The sequence below is a fragment of the Apostichopus japonicus genome, chromosome 10 (genome assembly GCF_037975245.1).
Source record: "Apostichopus japonicus isolate 1M-3 chromosome 10, ASM3797524v1, whole genome shotgun sequence".
Classification (NCBI taxonomy): domain Eukaryota; kingdom Metazoa; phylum Echinodermata; class Holothuroidea; order Aspidochirotida; family Stichopodidae; genus Apostichopus; species Apostichopus japonicus.
Window position 1 is genome coordinate 1,033,683 of NC_092570.1, and position 19,016 is coordinate 1,052,698.

At 38.6% G+C, this 19,016-nt stretch overlaps 1 long non-coding RNA gene across 1 annotated transcript; it reads right to left on the reverse strand.

Moving 5' to 3' along the window:
- Positions 1-324: 324 nt before the first annotated feature.
- On the reverse strand, positions 325-6,082 carry LOC139975317 (uncharacterized). The gene is made up of 3 exons (XR_011795713.1): positions 5,770-6,082; positions 3,801-4,818; positions 325-3,255 (listed from the first exon to the last, which is right to left on the reverse strand). It is a non-coding gene; the product is annotated as an uncharacterized lncRNA (long non-coding RNA).
- Between the last annotated feature and the right edge of the window lie 12,934 nt (positions 6,083-19,016).

Below are 19,016 nucleotides of genomic sequence, written 5' to 3' on the forward strand. Positions count from 1 at the left end.
TAGAAAAGGAAGATATCGAAGAAAAAAAATCGGGGATTAGTGAAGGGACCATGGGAGACGTTTTGGGAACTGAAGTGAAGTTAGGGGGGGGGAGCCGTAAGGTCAGGGTCGGGAAGAAAGGAAGTGGGGAATGAGTAAGGAAGGAGTGGGAAAGGGGCGGAGAGGACTATCGGGGATGGAGAGGGGAGGGGCGGCTTCTCAATTGAAGGGTAATTGGAGGTTGAGGAAGGGATCGGGGAGGCAGGCTAATAGTGAATCTGTTATGACTCCGTAAACTAGTACTCACGGTAATCTAACATATTCACTTGTACTCATCATCTACACTGTAAAACCCAACACGTCAAGACAACTTGAAAAAGTCGAGGTAACCCGCTGCCTTAACTTTTGTAAGTTCACTCTACTAACCCAGCCACTCCATAAGTAAGACTTGACAGTAGTGGTTACAACCAACTCACTGGTTTTACTTTGTTACACTTTATGTTCATCAGTTGTGGCAACAGATATCAGCAAAGTCCAACAAATTTAATCTTTATCTTTTTTTGAGAAAAAGCTGGGCAAGTTATGGTAACTAAAACTTTAGAGCTGATACAGCATAGCCTTTCCTCTTAACACTGACAAGACCAATTCAAGTTTTGCCCACTTTCAATTATCTCTAGAGTTAACTTTGAATATTTAAGTTGACGCTACTTGGTATATTCTAGGCAGCGGGTTACCTCAATATAATTGAGTTATGACAACAGACAATTTTAGTAAAGAAAACTATATATTGCTAAGTTAACAACACAACTTTATTTTCAACCTCTGAAGCCAGTAACAATGTACTTTAACAAGGAAATAGAAGAAATAAACGCATAAAAAGTGCCTAATACTTTTATCGGTGGAAACAACGCCAAAATGTATCAATAGAGAGATACAGAAGAACATACTGCAGTCATTCATTTCCATGATTCATTTAAGATAGTAAATACCAATTTCAAGTGCATGTGTTCTTTGGTATGAAATACAGAAGTAAAATTAATATGTTATGGCTGCTGGAAATAACCAATGTTGTTAAAAGTCAAGAAGTATGAAGTAACCACTCCTCTCAGCCATTTACAATATGATTGTTTTAGCTAAAGACTTTAATTTTGTGGCAAATATTTATATAGGTGAATCATAATTACATCATCATGTAAATAGGCAACGATGCTCAAAACACCAATGTTTCATTAACTAAAGGAATGCACTTAAAGTTGTCGATAGCAAAGCTATAGTGATGCCACCAATTGTTCTTGCATCTGTTTTTATGACAAAGACTAGTTATGATGATAAGAGCATTGTTCAATTGTGAAAACCAAGCATAGAACAGGAACTTCATCTTTTTAATGATATGAAAAATTTCTTTTCAGGATATTTTGATCCCTTATATTAAAAATTACCATTAAAAACTAGTTCCCATGAAAGCTAAGGATATGTTTGGGGAATCACATACAACCTTTCATCCTAGAAAGGGGTATATGAAATCAAGCCAGGGTTCAGCAAATAGCCCCTGTTTGGTCCTTTGTACTCAAAAACTTACATTTTAATCATAAGATAAAGCAACTCTGTAAAACTCTTTTAATAATCTGAGAGGAAGCACAACAGTCTTTGCTCATGAAAACCTGCATGCAAAGTAAAGTCATCATGAAAAATGTTTGTTTTTTAGATCTTTACAGCAAAGCACTTTATTTTTACCCATTTGGAACACAAAATACTTTGAAAGAATTCCATTGTCAATCCCTGTCTTTTGCCAGTTTTTGGATTCTTCAAACACTTGTATTACTGTGATTTGAATAGTTTCATCACAACATAGATATCTGATGCATTTACCTTTATCAGTATATATAATATTAATACTGACTTCCTGTAAATGATTTCACAGTACATCCCTCATTGGGCTCATTAGGATGAACATGTTTGTAAGTTCAAATTTTGCAAATTATTTCTGAAACATATACTATGATACCAATCACATTGATGCAAGCAAGCTGATAGAAATTCTCCATAACTAAGCAAGTACAAAGTGATTATTTGACAAACAATGGCTCTGAATAAAAATGAAAATGTAAACTAGAGTTTAAGCCTGATAGAATTTTTTTCAGACATTTTTGGACCCTTCCAACTCACTAGAGGTGTGGGCTATTATGTCATTTCTCTGCCTGAAGAAAACATCGGCATTTGATAAAATTAACTTTGTTTCGCTCTTTGATTATTATAATGATTATTATTAGTGCCTATTCACCCAATCAACAATTCTTCATAAGTTGAAATGTAAAAGCAGAGAAACAATTTCCCATGGCATCCTGTTCCATATTACAATTTGTTTCACCACATTTTCAAGATTTACCAAGAAACAAGATAATTACCAGTCAAATGGAGTTTTGCAATATCTCTCTGGACCCCACATGAACTATTTAAACAATTAAGATGCATGATAACTATGTATGTTTATAATGGAATGTAATGCCACAGGCATGGTTTCAAATTGTTAAGAGGGTTATTTAAGTAGCCTGACGGTTTATTTTTTGTTGATAAATTACACTAAAACAGCAATATATTAACTTCTTTAACTAAAGAATATTATTGTTTAAGCTGTCATTAGCAAAAATATTCAGCAATCCCTTTTTCTTGAATCTATATCCAGGACACAATTTGTACTTACGATGGATCAAATAAACCAATGGTGTTGTTAACATATACAGTAGAATGCAAAAATGAAACAAACCAAAATTAAAGTAAATTTCCTCCAAGGTGGTAATAAAAACAGTGTAAGAATTTTGACCAAAGGTGACCATATTTGAATTTCTGATATATTTGGGGCAAATATAGCATACCTTTATGCTACCAAAGGTGACCATATTTGAATTTCTGGTATATTTGGGGCAAATACAGCATACCTTTATGCTAGTTTTGCATGTAATATTGTACACACAATGCAAAATGTAACTGTTAAATTGTCACAAGCCTCAAGGTAATTTCTAATAAAAAGTATGTACTCTTATTTACTGTATTTTAAGAATTGCTAAAACAAGAATATAGATGAATGAGCTCTTTTATTATCTGATCATACCATACAGAATGTGCTATATAGCCTACCCCTGTCTCAAAGTGAAACAAGTTCTGAAACTTTTGTCTGGTTGACAATATTTCCACCATTCTGTCAAGGTGTTGGTCTAGTGAAGAAAAGAAAGTGCTTTCCAGAGCAAGGTTGCTTAACCTCCAAAACTCAGCCTTCAACTGAAAGAATAAAATGAGAAATGTAGAAAACAATATTAAGTTAAGTTTGCCCTATGAAAAGAAGATGGCTCCCCTTTGCCAGGTAGCAATATTATAGAAAGCCATTTCCAAGGTGAGAGTATAAATGCAACTTGTAAGTGCATTTGTCGATTGTAGTCAACTGCCAATCGGAATCCTGGGTAAGACATATAATATACAGTTATTAACTAATTTTACCGGTATTTAGTGCAGATATTAGTTACCAAAAACAATAGTAATGGTGACTGACATCCATGGGTTAAAAAATACATCAACCGGCTAATTACTGATCAGATCACCCTGCTGCACCATAGACCACATACTTTGTATCTCTTTTTTTTCTGTATTTTACCAAAATTTTATACATAAGAAATAAAACATCTCTAACACTAATCACCCACTGTGATTACTTTTACTACTCATTATACACTGCAGCTACTATATCATGAAAAATACAAAACAAAATGTCCAATTTTAGTGAAGGAGACAGCACCCCCAATAAGTTAATGAACAATTAAGGAACTTACTTCACTGGGAAGAAATAAGGCGGGCATCTTCTACCATTTCGTTGACGGCTGGCGCATTTAAGACCAGCTCCTGTCTACGGTATGCATAGGTCCTTATCATCATTTTTTAAATCTTGTCCATGTCCCTGTTTCTCTTTTGAACTTCTGTGCAAAAGTTTTCTCAATAAGACTCCATACTTGTTGCATCTTCTCCAATTGGAATGTCTGGTAAGTAATTTATTTCTGCTCTCTTTGGTTTTTTGTGTTTTGATGAAGACGTTCCAGGGTAGGAGCACTTCCTTGAGATAACGTTTAGTTCCATGCAGTCCAACTTTCTCATTTTTGCTCTAAGATTACCCATCTTAAATTTGATGCTGTTAAGCATTTCATCATAGCCAGAGGAACTTCCCTTTTCAGCCAAACAAGGATAGGTCCTCATGATTGCTTTTGCTACTTCAGTGTATTCCATGTGTGTTGGATAAGCTTTGTACTCCCAAATGCGGTTAGCAATCGCATCAAGGAACTGACTTTTGTGATCTTTGCTTAAGTCAAGGTGCTTCTTTCCTTCTGACAGATACTTTCTATTACCGTCTTCAAAAACCAGTTCCAGCTCTGGGCCTACTTTAGGTACCTGAAAGACCTCTGGCCAACACCCTTGTCTCAGTTTGGCTTCTACCGACTGTATGTCATCATTTGAACTAACACTCATAGTGTCATGTGAGCTTCCGAACGAACCGACAGATGACAGTGAGGGTGTACTACTCCAATAGCACTGATCTTCAGCAATGTCAGTGTATATCACTTGGACAGATGCACATGTCTCTGGTAAATCATTTGCATTAGTCAGATTCACCATCTCACCGCCAAAGTCTGGATCAGCATATTGCAAAGTGAAACTGCCTTCAAGGCTTAACTTATCTTTCAAAGTTTCCATAAGGTTTTCAACAGACTCTGGACGTTGCTCAAGGGACACCTTCTGAATGTCCTTTGGTGACAACACTACCCTCAATTTGTACATAGTATCAATTTCTGATCAATCCTATGCATGAAAAGAGAACAATGTAAGGGAGTTAGAAGCTGGCTATATCGTTTCGTACACTCCCCTTAGAATTACAGTACTGTACCACATAGTAATATTTTAGCAGTAAGTGCAACAACCCATTCAGCTGCAGTATACCACATGTACTGCATAAATATGCAGTATGGCAGCTGATCTACTGTACATCTACTCTTAGCTACTTGCATGGGTAGATATTTTGCATGTAAATGTCATCCAAGTACTGCATCTTTCAACGTTTAGTAAGGCTCATGCTTTATCACAGACAACTCAACTTAGGGTAACTCCTATTGTTCTTCATGTACAGTATATCTACAGAGTGTTTCAACACAACCACTTTAGCTTCTCTGATGGTGTAGGAAGTTAGAGGGTAGTAATCTTTAAGATTACCTGGACAAACTACTTGATCATAGTTTTCAGTCTCTGTCACTTTGTATGCTCCAATGTGGCTTTGAAAATAGATTTATGCAATTTTACTACAAGCCATCCATTGTTTTTATCAACAATAATAGTTTGTATATTTGCTAGTACAGAATGACCACTATCACTGCCAATCACAACAAACATATCTCTAAATTATACCTCATTCAAATTTGCTAATCAGTACCATGTATTAACCACATGAGCTCATGCTGATGAACCGAATGTTTTACTCCTTTGTCTCACACTGCGTAACTGTTAATGGTTAGGCCTATCTGTAAAGCTCTATAGCCTAACCTAATGCACAGCCTACGTTCAACGTGAAATGGAGCTTATAAATTTTTAGGCTAGGCTGTTGAAATATTTTGAATATTTCTAATCCAATTCAATCACGCATATAATTTCATGCTGCAAGTTTTAAACTTTGACTAATTTTAACAACATATTTCAGATTCAGTCGAATCTTTGCGAATATCATTACTGTATTGAGCATTAATCATTCCAAATACGAACCGTAAATCATCCAAGACTTGGAAAAGCTGGCCCCTGACGTATGTTATCTACTTAGTCGATATACGCGCGCGAGCGATCACTTACCGGTAATTTTGTTGCAAATACGCATAGTCTTCTCTTTCCAGTCGTTTTCATGTAGAAATGTTTTGATACTCGACCATCACAAGTTGAAACAACGATATCTTCATACGTTGATCTACGTTTCCGCATAAAACTTACGTAAATCATGTTGTAACGCTTATTTTAACATTATTGAGTCATCTTGACTGTCATAACCCTTGTTCAGAAAGCTCATCTACCGGTTGGGTTTTACAGTGTAGCATATTGTTTTGGTACTCGCCGAAAAGGATTGTACCCGTACTCAAGCCCTTTTGGATAGGCCTACGTATAGACTGTAGACATGGCCGGACGGATTAACTTCGTTCACGGTTTTGAAATTAGCACAGGAATCTAAAAGTAGGTAGGCTATGTTTGTGATGACATAATATTACACATTCATTTATGGAAATAACCTCCAAGTTACAAAACTCCCATAAAAAAAAAGATTACCGGTTTATATAAGGGTTTTTTTTTTCCTGATGTTTGTCAAAATTTTGAGTTTCCCCAGGCCGCTTTGCCAAATTGGGCGTCTCTCCCTGCATGAGGTTCCCTTCCCCATGCATGGGAAAGGCAAATTTGTGGATCATGTTAGCTATAACGATAGGATTTTCAACGCAGTTTTGATCTGACAATACAATACGTTAAGTAACCTATAACCTATATCTTCATTTAATTTTTAATAAACAAAGGACAAAACTACCCCTATTTGCTGTTGTTGTTGTTGTTGTTGTTGTTGTTATTCACTGCGGATTCGTGTGGTTCATATCATCTTATCTCCAATTACCGTTCCCTATCATAGGCCTACGTCGTGCTTGTCAAACTCAAACCGATGCATGCCTTTTATACTACCTACGGTAGTATTTAGCCTTTGAACTTTGCTTGCAATATAAACTTGCACAGCATTTTGCCATTAATAGTCCTCTACTGCAGTAACTTTTCAGATCGTTGCTCACGTGCGGACTACTATAGTATAACAATAGGTAAAAATTCGCATATTCAGCAAAAACCCGAAGTTGAACCCGGAACATTGGGGTCGACAATAATAAGCAGCGTATGTTTTTGTTATTTATAACAGTTATCATAACTGATATTACAATGTATTAATTACAGAGACGGATCTAGCTTTTCTCGGAAGAAGCGAGGGGTGGGGGGGGGGGGTGTGAGACGAAACGATAAGCGAAACGTCGATAAACAGTACGGTAAACTACCCGCCACTCCATTATGTACCTTGTTTTGAACAAAATACTGTTTGGAGCTATGTTTTAGTGCCACAAGGATGTCAGAATAGTTGGCACTGGCCCCTTCACTGTACCCGCCACTTGCATTATCGTTAGTAGTCACGTAATACAACTTAGGGGGGGGGGATATTGTTGGGTGAGATTGGATTTTTTTTGGGGGGGTTAGGGGCCAAGGCTAGATGCAAATGCCGGGTGCTACCAAATCCAACATATTAAATTTTCAACGGTAAACGCTGCATTACAAATTTAAATATTGCCAGCGTACGTGTGTTATAAAATGTAAGCCAATTGTGAAAGGGAATCCGGGAGTTTTGTGAAAGAGAATCCGGTTGTTTTGTGAAAAGGGGGAAACGTGGCACCCAAACTCCCACATCCCAACCCATCCTCCACCTCCATGGCAACGGCACCGCTCTTGATACGAAAATCTAGAAAGGACCTCTTGTATTATTATATTGCAATCTTGTATTTTGCATAATACTTGGCTGGTTTTGTAAATTGTATAGGCCAAGCGCAAATTCCACATTGCTTTAGTCATCACAAATGAAAACGTCCTTCACGGTGTGACGGTCTGATGCAGAATAACATCTCGATCAACCAAAGTCAGAGAACCTAGTGTTGAGTGGTTTGTGACGTCATATGGTCAATGTTGTAGACTATACACATTGAACGTGTTTTCCTTCCGTCTCTTTCATTTGGTCTCGAAAAAACGAGAACACATAGAAATATGATCTGCTCAAAAGTAGCCTAAAAGATGCAGACCACGATACTAAATCTTCCTCTTTTTCAGTAAACAACTTGCACATGATAACCAACTATTTATTTGTGTGTGTGGGAATGGGGGCGGGGGGGGGGGTGGGAGGCCTTCAACGAGTAACAGGGCTATTTTCACTCCTGTTTAAATCCTGGATTCGCCGATGAAAGGGACAGCTTCTACTGCTTAAAATAGACGTACGTGACTTACAACCGTACAGGTAAATTACAGCTCATTTCTGCCAATGGGAATACCATGTTAGATATACTGTTCTCTATAGCTCGAAGATATATGATTTCTAACTTCGTTTTGAGCTCATATCGACATTGGCCTCTTCCCGGTAGAGACATATAAAGACCTCTCTCCAACACCCCTCCCCCTCTATCTCATTCACTTGTCTTTTATCTGCTGTAGAGACCCCAACTATGGCACGCTATAATGGAAAAGTTTCTTGCGATTACGTAATCCACCTGCCTTGGTCGTAAAATTACCTCTTTTACCAATCAGTCTGCAACTCCTGCCACAAATTTGATCTTGCATGAGGATATATAGTGTGAATGCTGTATGATTAACTACACTGTAGACATGAACATATTATCACACAGTGTTTACACAAAGAGCCTAATGGTGTTAAGAAGCTATGCAGGCTAATTGTTGCGCCTGAGGTCGATATACCACAGTGGCAGGTCGATTACGTAATCACAAAACTTTCCTAGCTGTAGGGTGCTATAATTGGAGCCAATAAAGCAGATCTTTAAGGACACCAATCGAAACAGACACAAATTCCGATTATTCGGTATGTTAGTACACTTCCTGACCGCCTAGTCCATCACACGAAGCAAAACTCACTCAGAAAGAGAAACGTCCCTCTCGAAAAAGGCCACTCACATCGACAGCCCTATACCAAACGCATACCCTCTCCAAACTATGTAACTTTACAAACCCGTAACCCAGTTATAAACGCCTAGTTGTTAACGGTATGCTGCTGTTTTGGCCCCAAATATGCTAGATATTCAAATATGGTCACCTTTGGTCAAAATTCTTAAACTGTTTTTATTACAACCTTTGAGGAAATTTTCCTCACTGGAACATTCAGTCATCTTGTGTGTTCTTAAAAGTGTCTGAGAACAATTTGGAGAGTAAAGACCTCCAGGACTAAGTACTTTTTAAACCTTCTAGCAGTCACAGCGTGCTATAAATCGGGGCCTATACTGACTACCTTTAAATCCCTCTTAAAGTTCCTCTGAACTGGCGTGAATGGTAAGTCCTGCAGGATAAAGCTATAAAATGGTCATTTTAATACATTTTTAACATTCAAACTTAACCATGATATACAGACTATGCACTTTATCGACGATGTATCTTACTCCTTGCGAGTGTCACCCCCGGTGGTGAATATTAGAATAGTTTACGCACTATATCAGCTGAAAAAAAGGCGAAATCGTGCTTTGTTGAACTAGTTAGTTGTTTACTCCTTTCATATACCTCTTCATGATATTTTAATCATATTAAATATTCACGAAGAGATCTACATCTTTCCTGCATTCCGATTACACCTCAATAATGTGCGACGTAGTCACGTTGCTACACGCGTTCCGAAAATTAGGAAATGCCAACTTCCAAAACCGCTCAGACAAAAGATATACACAAACTGTTATGTCCTTTGTAACCTTCGGTTATTTGTCTCTGGCACAGTGCCAATAAATTGCCGGGCGCGGCAAGAAGTGGCGGGAAGGAATGACGTACATATCAACTGACCTGGGAAATGTTATTGTTAAAGGGAATTGTGTAAACGGAATTTTGCATCCCTGGAAGTGCTCTCATGGACCAACGTTGACCTGATTCCGGGACAACAAATGGCTGCTTTCCGAAAATATTCTTTCTATATCGCAATACAGTAATACAGTACAGACATAACAACAGTACAGAGACGTAGGGTGTTCTGTGTAGGATTCAATATCATTCCAAACAATAATAACTGTGTTATTCAATTCGCTTCGTAACAGCTTGGCACGAAAATAATTCAGAATGTCGTTGACACCTCGTGAACGTTTGGCACCAATGCTGTTGTGTTGTAGCCTGAGTTTTTAGCCTTTTGTGTGAGGTAGTCACTGTAGGGAACCATCATTGGAAAAGAGATATTTAACTGGAAATAGGATTGCATCGCAATATGGAGGACCATTGTCAACATTGAATGAAAGTGTTTCATTTACATCAAAGTGCCATTAAAACTTGTATCTACGATTCAGTTTCAACGGTACACCAAGACTGCTGGCTACCGTATATGCTCTTGAACTCAGCCTACAAACAGCTGAACCAAAAGCTCTTAAACGTTTTCTTATTCATTCATAATTATTATGTCATAATTTAAACCGGAAGATGATTTATCTCGACCCTGACCAGACCGATACAATGTCCTATACTGATGACGTGACAACATGAAAGTAAAACCAGATGGTTATACACCAGCTTCCATCAAAATTGGTCAGAAAGTGAAACATTGAACACCAGCGTTTACTTTACTGAGTATATTATTAACTCCGGAGATGGCTTACATGTCTCGTTCGACAAGCTCTTCAATGGCGGATCCATTTCTTGGAAGAGTGGCCCGTGACGGACAGCTTATCGTTAATTGCCGAAACTACACCGCAATGGTGTATTTAAAAACATCGGCAAAAATTAAGCGAGAAAGGTTGTCATTTTTTCCCCAGTATCTGTTTGTTTGAAAAAATGTGTTTGAAAAATATGTTTGTAGAGGAACGGCTGTCCCCCCCCCCCACCCACACCCCAGCCCCTCTGGGACCCGCCCAGTCGCATGTTTTGCAACATGAACATGTAAGAAATATGGGTAATAAGTAGAAGTAAACGGTTTAGACTACATGTGGGTATTTTCTGCCGAAAAATATTACAGAAACCTTAAAAATTCACAGGTTTTCAATCCCCCTTCCCCATCCCACTCAAGAAAAAACCTCGAATAAACATTTCAGAGGCACATATTTAAGGATTTTACCACTCAATTGTATTCTATTACATTTGTGGCATTGGTAAATTCTGAAAACTCCTCTTTTATCATACACCCCCCTTCCCCTTCCCCTCCCAATGTATACAGCTCTTCTCTTTTTTCTACTTCATTCGTTTCCCCTTTGCCCGAATACCCGGTACCAGACAAACACGGAAGAAATTGCACTGCTGTTATCATACTATCAAGGTTGTCTACCACCAGTTCAGTTAAAACCGTGGATTCCTAAAAATAAAATTGACATCCCTTGATTTGATGACGTCATTGGGACAACATCCGAAATGAAAAAAAAACCGGTTGAAAGTAATTGACTTTGATGGATAGATCTTGTACCGAAGCCAAGAGAGGACACTGAGTGAGTTAGCGAGCCCATACATAAAGTCATCTCATGGTGAATTGGCTACTCGTAAGTAATGTGTTAAATGATGTTAGACTTAACGAACGAATACAACAGCATGCTTACGAACGAGGAGAAGCAGAACTTTCCTCCGCATGAATGGACGACTAGGAGTACAAGACTGAGCGAAATATTGCCAAAATGTCTACATGAGTATACGGGGTACAAATCCATAAAGTCTGCTTGCTGGCAGCACATCGACCGCTGAATGGTTCCCATCCATTTTAAGCGCTATCAATGAAATTGATTTAGTAGGCCAGAAATGCCCGCGTAGCAATGTGCATAGAAAGTGAGAATTGCCACAATATTTGTTAGCAGCTGCGTTGTGACACAAATAATGTAGGCTATGCATAGGCTTTCTGCGAGCGTTCGGAAACATGTATATGAGAAGGTTGTCACACGTCTATAGATTATAACTTTGTCCCTAGAGCGGATAGAGGTCATACTAATGAGATGTAGGTTCACAAAATGAGGGCAAAAACGTGAACAAGAAAGAAATCCAGTATCTATTTAAACTCACTTCAAAGGCCAAACACCGAGGAACACGGTTTGTTGTACAAAATACGGGTATAGATGATGCGGGTTTTCTCTGTGATAGCATCTCATCTAATAGTTCTTAACTGGGCCTCTGTCTCTCATTGGCACGTATTCATGTAAGAGGGATTCGAGGTAAATGTTCACTAAACAGCCGATTGTCATGCTATAGTTGGGCTGTAATATTTTAAAAAAAAATGAATATTATAATTGTTATCATAATATATCATTTTTACCACGTATATGTGAATCGGTGCAGCAAACTTTTAATTATAACATAGCACGGTGGAGAGCGGTGTTATGCATAATCATCATATACGGTCTAATTTACGCGGGAAACCAAATAGATTCTTGTCTCTTGTTTTTTGCCTTATAGTGTCAATAATAGTGCAAGTATATTATCGTAGCTGGTTACACATAATAATCAGCACGTAAATAATCGTGCTCCCCTGGGGAGGCCGGAAGAGGGGGAACACGAAAATGTGGGGGGGGGGGCTATTTTCAGTATTTGTTCTAACTTCTATGAAATTGTTACACCGGTGTAGTTTTGAGACATTATATCTCTTCCTGACGGCAATGTAATACGTAACGGACATATTTTATTAAATGGACAGTGGGTAAATTACTAACCGCTCGGTAAGCTCCCCACCAAGAAACATTTTTTTTTCTTTTTCGAAAGTGATCTTAGTCAGGTTATCCATATAATTCATCACGATCGTTAGCTATTCTTAAGATTTCTCTCAACGGGCATGGGGTGGGCTAGTTGGAAGGGGCAAATAGTGAGGTTTGAGGAGGTTTGGTCAGGCAGGGACTCGCTCTCTACTGGCCCTATGTACGGGAAGATAAGCGAAACCGGGAGTACTTCATGAGTAAACCCTTTAAGGAAAGTTGCAGTGATGGTCTTCCCACCTATCTTCACCCCTCCCCCTACCGCCCCCCCCCCGTTCTTCATATTATTGTCGATGCGTCTAGAGTTGACTGAAGTCTGGCGTAAACAAGTATTTGGTTTCAATAACTCTGATCAGGGAGTTGTTCCATAACAACCCCCTGCTCTGATAGATAATAAAAAAAAACACTAAGCTTGAAAATCCGATCAGAGTATTTCCGTTCTCAAATTCTCTCGAAAAGCGTTAGTCTAAAAATAACCAAAATAAACAACAGAGGAAACAATTTCCAATTACGAGTTAAACGTGTTTACAACAATGGTACGGAGAATTATAGACGGGGGGGGGGTCACTCTCGAGGGGGAGGGGTCATGCGGAAGTAATAGGCGCTATATCAAAAAGAGTTCACGACAACATTCGTGTTAGCGAGGAAGGTATGGAGCTTCCATATGGTCTATCAAGTGAGTATACACACACATTATCAAAGTAACCAGGGAGACGTTCTAATATTACATACAGAGGTCACCACTGATCCGGAGTTATCGTTAATTCTGAAAGAGTTGGCATTACGAACTTGGTACCATGCCAGAATTTGATCATGGTTTCAACTCGAATTACAACATTTTTTTTTAAATCGAGGGCCTTAGTTTGAACTCTTAGTCTAATGTTTTATGACATGAACCCGTTGATCTGATACGGCACTTTATTTCCCGTTTGACTATAACTTTGCTGTAGAGTGTAATATATCAGAGACATCGAACGTTTACACAGTGCTTACAAAAGGTTGCGATACCTCTGAGTGGCAGCATTCCGAATTGACTGTTTGCGATATATAAATCTTTGGCACAGACCAGGGTTGAATACGGAATCGACTGAAATGCCCGATGTAAACTATTCGGGACCATTTCTAGGCAGTGATGTGCACAGGACTTTGAAGATGGGGAAATTTAAATCCCCCCACCGAGTGATTATGGTAGGGGATGAACTTTTATGGAAGGGGAAGGGGCGGATTAAGGAAGTTAGGAGGGGGTTGCACGGGGGCCTTGACACCGACACATATGTAGGGGAGGAGTCCTCTCCCTCCCCACCCCGACACCAAAAGAAAATATAAATGTTATATTTAGATCATAACTTAGGTGTATATTAGTGTAGCCCTAAACGCAAGATTGTGTTGATACGTAATAATAAACTCCAAAATTCCCCGACTGATTTATTTACTACCGGTAGTGAACTGAATCTGTATAGGTCAGATGCGAATGAAGTTGTTTATAAAGGAGGGGTGCTGCCGTGGGGTCATTGAATTCCCGTATATGGGGGTCTAGGAGTTCTCCCCTTCCCCTCCCTCAAAACAATAAAAAGTCAAATCATATGGTTCCTTCTGAGACATATTTAGACTAATAAATTAGGTCTATAAGCAGCCTCATACACAAGGTTTTGCTTATAAACACTTTGTGTGAGGTCGATTTATCAAGGAGAGGGTACGCCCGTATAGTAGTGGTCCAATTCTTCCCCGGTTTAATGGAAAGGAAACCGACCGACGATCCGACATGGGGAAGGGGAGAGGCATGGGCCCCTTTTGTGCTCATCACTCTTTCTATGTTCAATCTAGACTGTGCCGAGTAAGGTCTAGCACGAAGTATTAATACTAATATAACAAATGTTAAGCCTCATTGGGTGATACTTATCAATGAAATTTGTATTTCCAATGTTACGTATATTGGTATTTCCTATCACGAAATGGATGTTCTTCCTCAAGCTACAATGGTTCAAATTTATTATTAATTTATTTACTTTAAGCTAAGGTACGCCTTTGAGATTTATGTTACAGTTAACGGATCATACTTCAGGCCACATCAAATCATGTAAAGTAGATTAATTTAAGATACTTACTCATAAACCAGCTGTCGTTAACCTATACTTGTCTTCTGTACAAGGAGAGTAATTTGCTCATGATCAGAAAGATTCAATCCTGCTGTATACAGAGCTACCTAATTTATTACTATTGTCATTTCCCAAGTTGCCATACCAGTGTTTTCAAATATTTCATCGCTACTCCGTGTAATAGAACTGATAATACTGCCTCACCTTATGGCAGTTCCCTTATTCTTCTTCTGTTGAAACCAGGGACGTAGCCAGGGGGGAGCAGGGGGAGCGACCGCTCCCCCCCTTTCAGTGTCGATTTTTTTTTTTAAACTGTCGTTTTTTAGCATGGTATTTTGTCAGTGCTCTTTTGATCTTGAATACTCGTCAGCTCCGTTAACTTGATTGTAATCGTAGTAACATTCACGCCTACTGATTCAACTACTTACTTAGTTTGGCAGATGCATTTAGATAAATTTAGCTTATAGCTAATTACAAGCCTACAGTTGGCCACTGCGTAATAAAATACATGTTGCCTACCTAACCGCACTCTATGGAATGTCACGAACTGTAACGTCGACAACGTCGTTCTATGAGTCGTCCTAAGTTGTTGCACGAACAGCATGTTATGTAGCTAAGCTAGCAATCGTACGTGGTACGCACTTCCTATAATAAGTATTACACTGATAATACACTGCGGTAACGATATTTGTTTTTAGGCCACTGCATATCTGGCTATATTACAAAATATGAAAGTTTATATTGTCCATCAGTTAAGTTCGTCAAATGTATTAAAGCCCAGACATTGGACAATAAAGAAGAATCATCCTACTGGAAAAATTGTAAAAGAGCACTATGTTTGTCTTTCTGATATATTATGCAAAAGAATATGTAAAGGAATTCAAACAGGAAACAAAATCTGCTGATAATGATATCATATGATCAGGGGCGTAGCCAGTATGTGGCACTGTTGGCCCGGGCCTACATTTTTTTTGGCCAAGTTATCTTTTTTTTTAAAAACACCCATAATTCAAATCGATAAGCTTGCTGGACGAGTTTAAGAGTCTATAGACAGGAAAAACTATTGAAATGAACGTAGCAAGAATATGGCTAAATTAGGTGACCTATTCTTCTGTCATCTAGGCTGTCATTTCTATCGCGTGCCGTTTCATTCAACACTCTACCCGCCGAAAAAGACAGTAGGATCCGATCTTGTCAGTTTTTTAACATGTAGTTAAGAACCCGTTTACGCAATTAATATTTCAGTTGAGAAAACAGTTGAGAAATTTGCATCAGATGGCAATCGTCGGATAGCTCTCGCCTTCTCTTATTAGGCTTCTTAAACATTTACTAGCTACAGTTGTATCAAAGACAACTACTGGCTATAGTTGTATCAAAGACATTTCTGGCCTATCTTTGTATCTACAAGTATCAGAAGTTAAAAAGTAAGACTACTCTGTACATGTACCTTGCTAATATTAATACATTATGTAGTATTGAACTACGTACTATTTTAACTCGTTTGTTTTTGGGGTTTAAAAGTGATATTGAATGAGGTGTCTCAAGTTAGCAAGAGGCCAGGGAACCAGAATGAACACTCGGGAAGGGCCGCTTCCGGCCATCTGGGGGGTTTGTAAAACCAAAAATTTTCTTGTACGCTCCGCGCCAACCGATGGTGGCGCTCCGCTCAGATAGTCGTGCCTACAACATTGAAAATCTATATCAATCGCAAAAAGTGCTCCCCCCCCCTTTCAAATTCCTGGCTACGTCGCTGGTTGAAACTGATCAGTTACGTAATTCTTTTCAAAGGAAACAAGAACTTGGTAGAGCTACATGTAAGGTTCTCACATTCCTGTCCGTCTCATGTTAATCTGTTCCTTCTCATGTTAATCTGTTCTTTCTCATGTTAATCTGTTACTTCTCATGTTAATCTCTTCTTTCTTTCTTGTTCAGTTGCGTTCTTCGCTCATCTCTATCTATATTAATATGGTCACGTTCAAATCAAATTATAGCCTTAAATTTAGAGGGCAGTAATCACTTTATCAGAAACAGAAATTTCGTGAACCGAGGCCAAGATAGGCAGCGATCCCATCATGCCTGCAATTCCTGGATTGTTTGGGGTCGTTTGCAAATCTTGTACAGGTTCGAGGTGGGAGGGGGGTCAGAAAATTAGCATAACAGGGGGCAGCCGAGTGCCTGCAGGGTGGGCCCTATAGGTTTGTGTACCACTGCTGTAAACTGATATATAAAATGTGATTTTTTTGCAATGTACATGATACATGTACGTAATAAAGCAGTAACATAAATATCAACGTCAACCACTCATCAGTTGATACATTATGGACATATCCCTCAAGGTATGACCATGTAATATAATTGTGTGTCTTTTCAGTGGCGTTCCGTAGTAGATATACAAGAAGGTGTGTTTGATCACAGCATATTTGTCAGTACAGGTCCCGCGCAGTAGAGGGTGTCGGGCTAAGAGACGGAACAGAATCAGTAATGACTTAAATGTAAACGCAATGTGATTATTGAAAGCTACATGTTTGACCTTAGCTTCTTCGATATTCTGACCACGCCAGTCACACCTATCTGCGGTGGATGCAGGGTGTTAAAAAAGAAGGGGCAAGGTGCAAGGTTGTTTCCCTTTTTATGTGGGGTTGAAAAATGAGTCAGGGTGGAGGGGGGGGGGTTAACATCCAACACCCGCTGTGGTTACAACTGTTCGGCTCCTTCTAATTGGAAAGTTACAAACGATTGGAGTCATTTGAACTGTATGCATAGTTTCATCGAGAAAGTAGCTTCGAGCGTACTATACCGTATAAGTAACAATTTGCTTTGTTCAGACACTTAACATTAACTGTCTAGTGTTGTGCCACGTGGGTTGCAACAGCCTGGCTAGAAGGGGTTAAGGTAGCTATGAACCCGGACCTGGATCAATTAGGGTCTCGGGAAAATGACATAAAGAATGATGTCTTCTTACTTGCTTATTATGCTTTAAAAAGGGGGCGTGATGCCACAACTGCATGGCGCTCCACGACAGTGTACAAGAATGTTGCGAATTCAATGTCACATACCCATATGCCTTCATTTCTTCATTCATGGCTTCTTTCAACGGATCGTATTAAACATGCTCACATTATTACATGCTGCAGGGACATAAACCTCTTGAAATTAGCGTTCCAACCGAGATTTATATGGGTATTTTTTCTTTCTTCCTTCCTTATGGATAACCCATGAACAGATGAATAGATTTGAGAAAAGCGGTTGAAATAATTGCTCATTTCTTTCCCAAGTAAAAGGAAATTTTCGGTTTTCATAGATAATACTTTCATAAATAATACAATGCGAGATGAAATAAATATGATACCGAAATCCACTCGGTTGGCCCCTTTTTTCTTACAGAGATAGTGTTCGGGCAATGTTTACGAAGTTTTAGAAACCAAACGAATCAGTAATTATTCTTTCATAAATGTTCAGAGAGACAAACAATATAGACGCTTGTCCAAGTTTGATCAATGATATTCTCATTTTGTATCGCTCTACTGCTTGGTTGGTTTGGTAATATTTCCGGAAAATGAAGATTAAGTTGAAACAGCTGTTTAGAAGCATAATTGTCACGTGATAGCTTGAAAATAGAGCATCGACAGCTGCTGTAAGATGCTTTATTTCAACTTCTGCCCTTTGTTCCACAATTCCAGAAAGATATCGCTAAAATGAAACAATACTTAATTCAGTATGATTTACGTCCCAATTTTCGTGTTTTACGGACGCTAAAAACCCTGCACGTGCTTCTATATATGTAAGGAAAATATGTTATCTGTGTCACAGTTAGTCTGTATAGGCCACCCACAAAGGTCAAAGGTCAATTCATATTAGGAAAAAGTGTCTGTTAACACTCTTTATCATTATCGATATAAGAAAACTACACAAAAAAGAACTTGCGTATAAACTTCCACAGTGTCATACAGCTGTTTTCAAGAACTTTCTCAGATTCTTAGTAATAACATGAACACGAAATTATTTATTTAAGGAGCCAAAAAAGAAACATGAAATGAGTCTGTAATAAGAATAAAAAAATATAAATAATCACAAAAATGACAACTTTAAAGGTATTTTTGCATGCATAGTGTATTGTTTTTAAGTTACCGTGTTATACAATAAGACCAATCATAAGGAGTAAACCATGATTTTATATTAATGGCATCATCCGTTTTGCTGCATGATCCTGGAGCGTATGGCTAGACTCCTTATTATGCGGAGCGGGGGGGGGGGGGGACGCTTTCAAGGTGGAAGTGAGACAGAGTTTTTTATTCTTAAGAAAAGATTGTGACATTTTTCCTTTTTGTGATGTTATAGTGTGGGGGAAGAATTTTTTTTTGGGGGGGGAGTGCATGGAACTATTATTGACAGACCTACAAATGTCAAAATTTAGACGTCAAAATGGGGTATTCAGAAGCATATT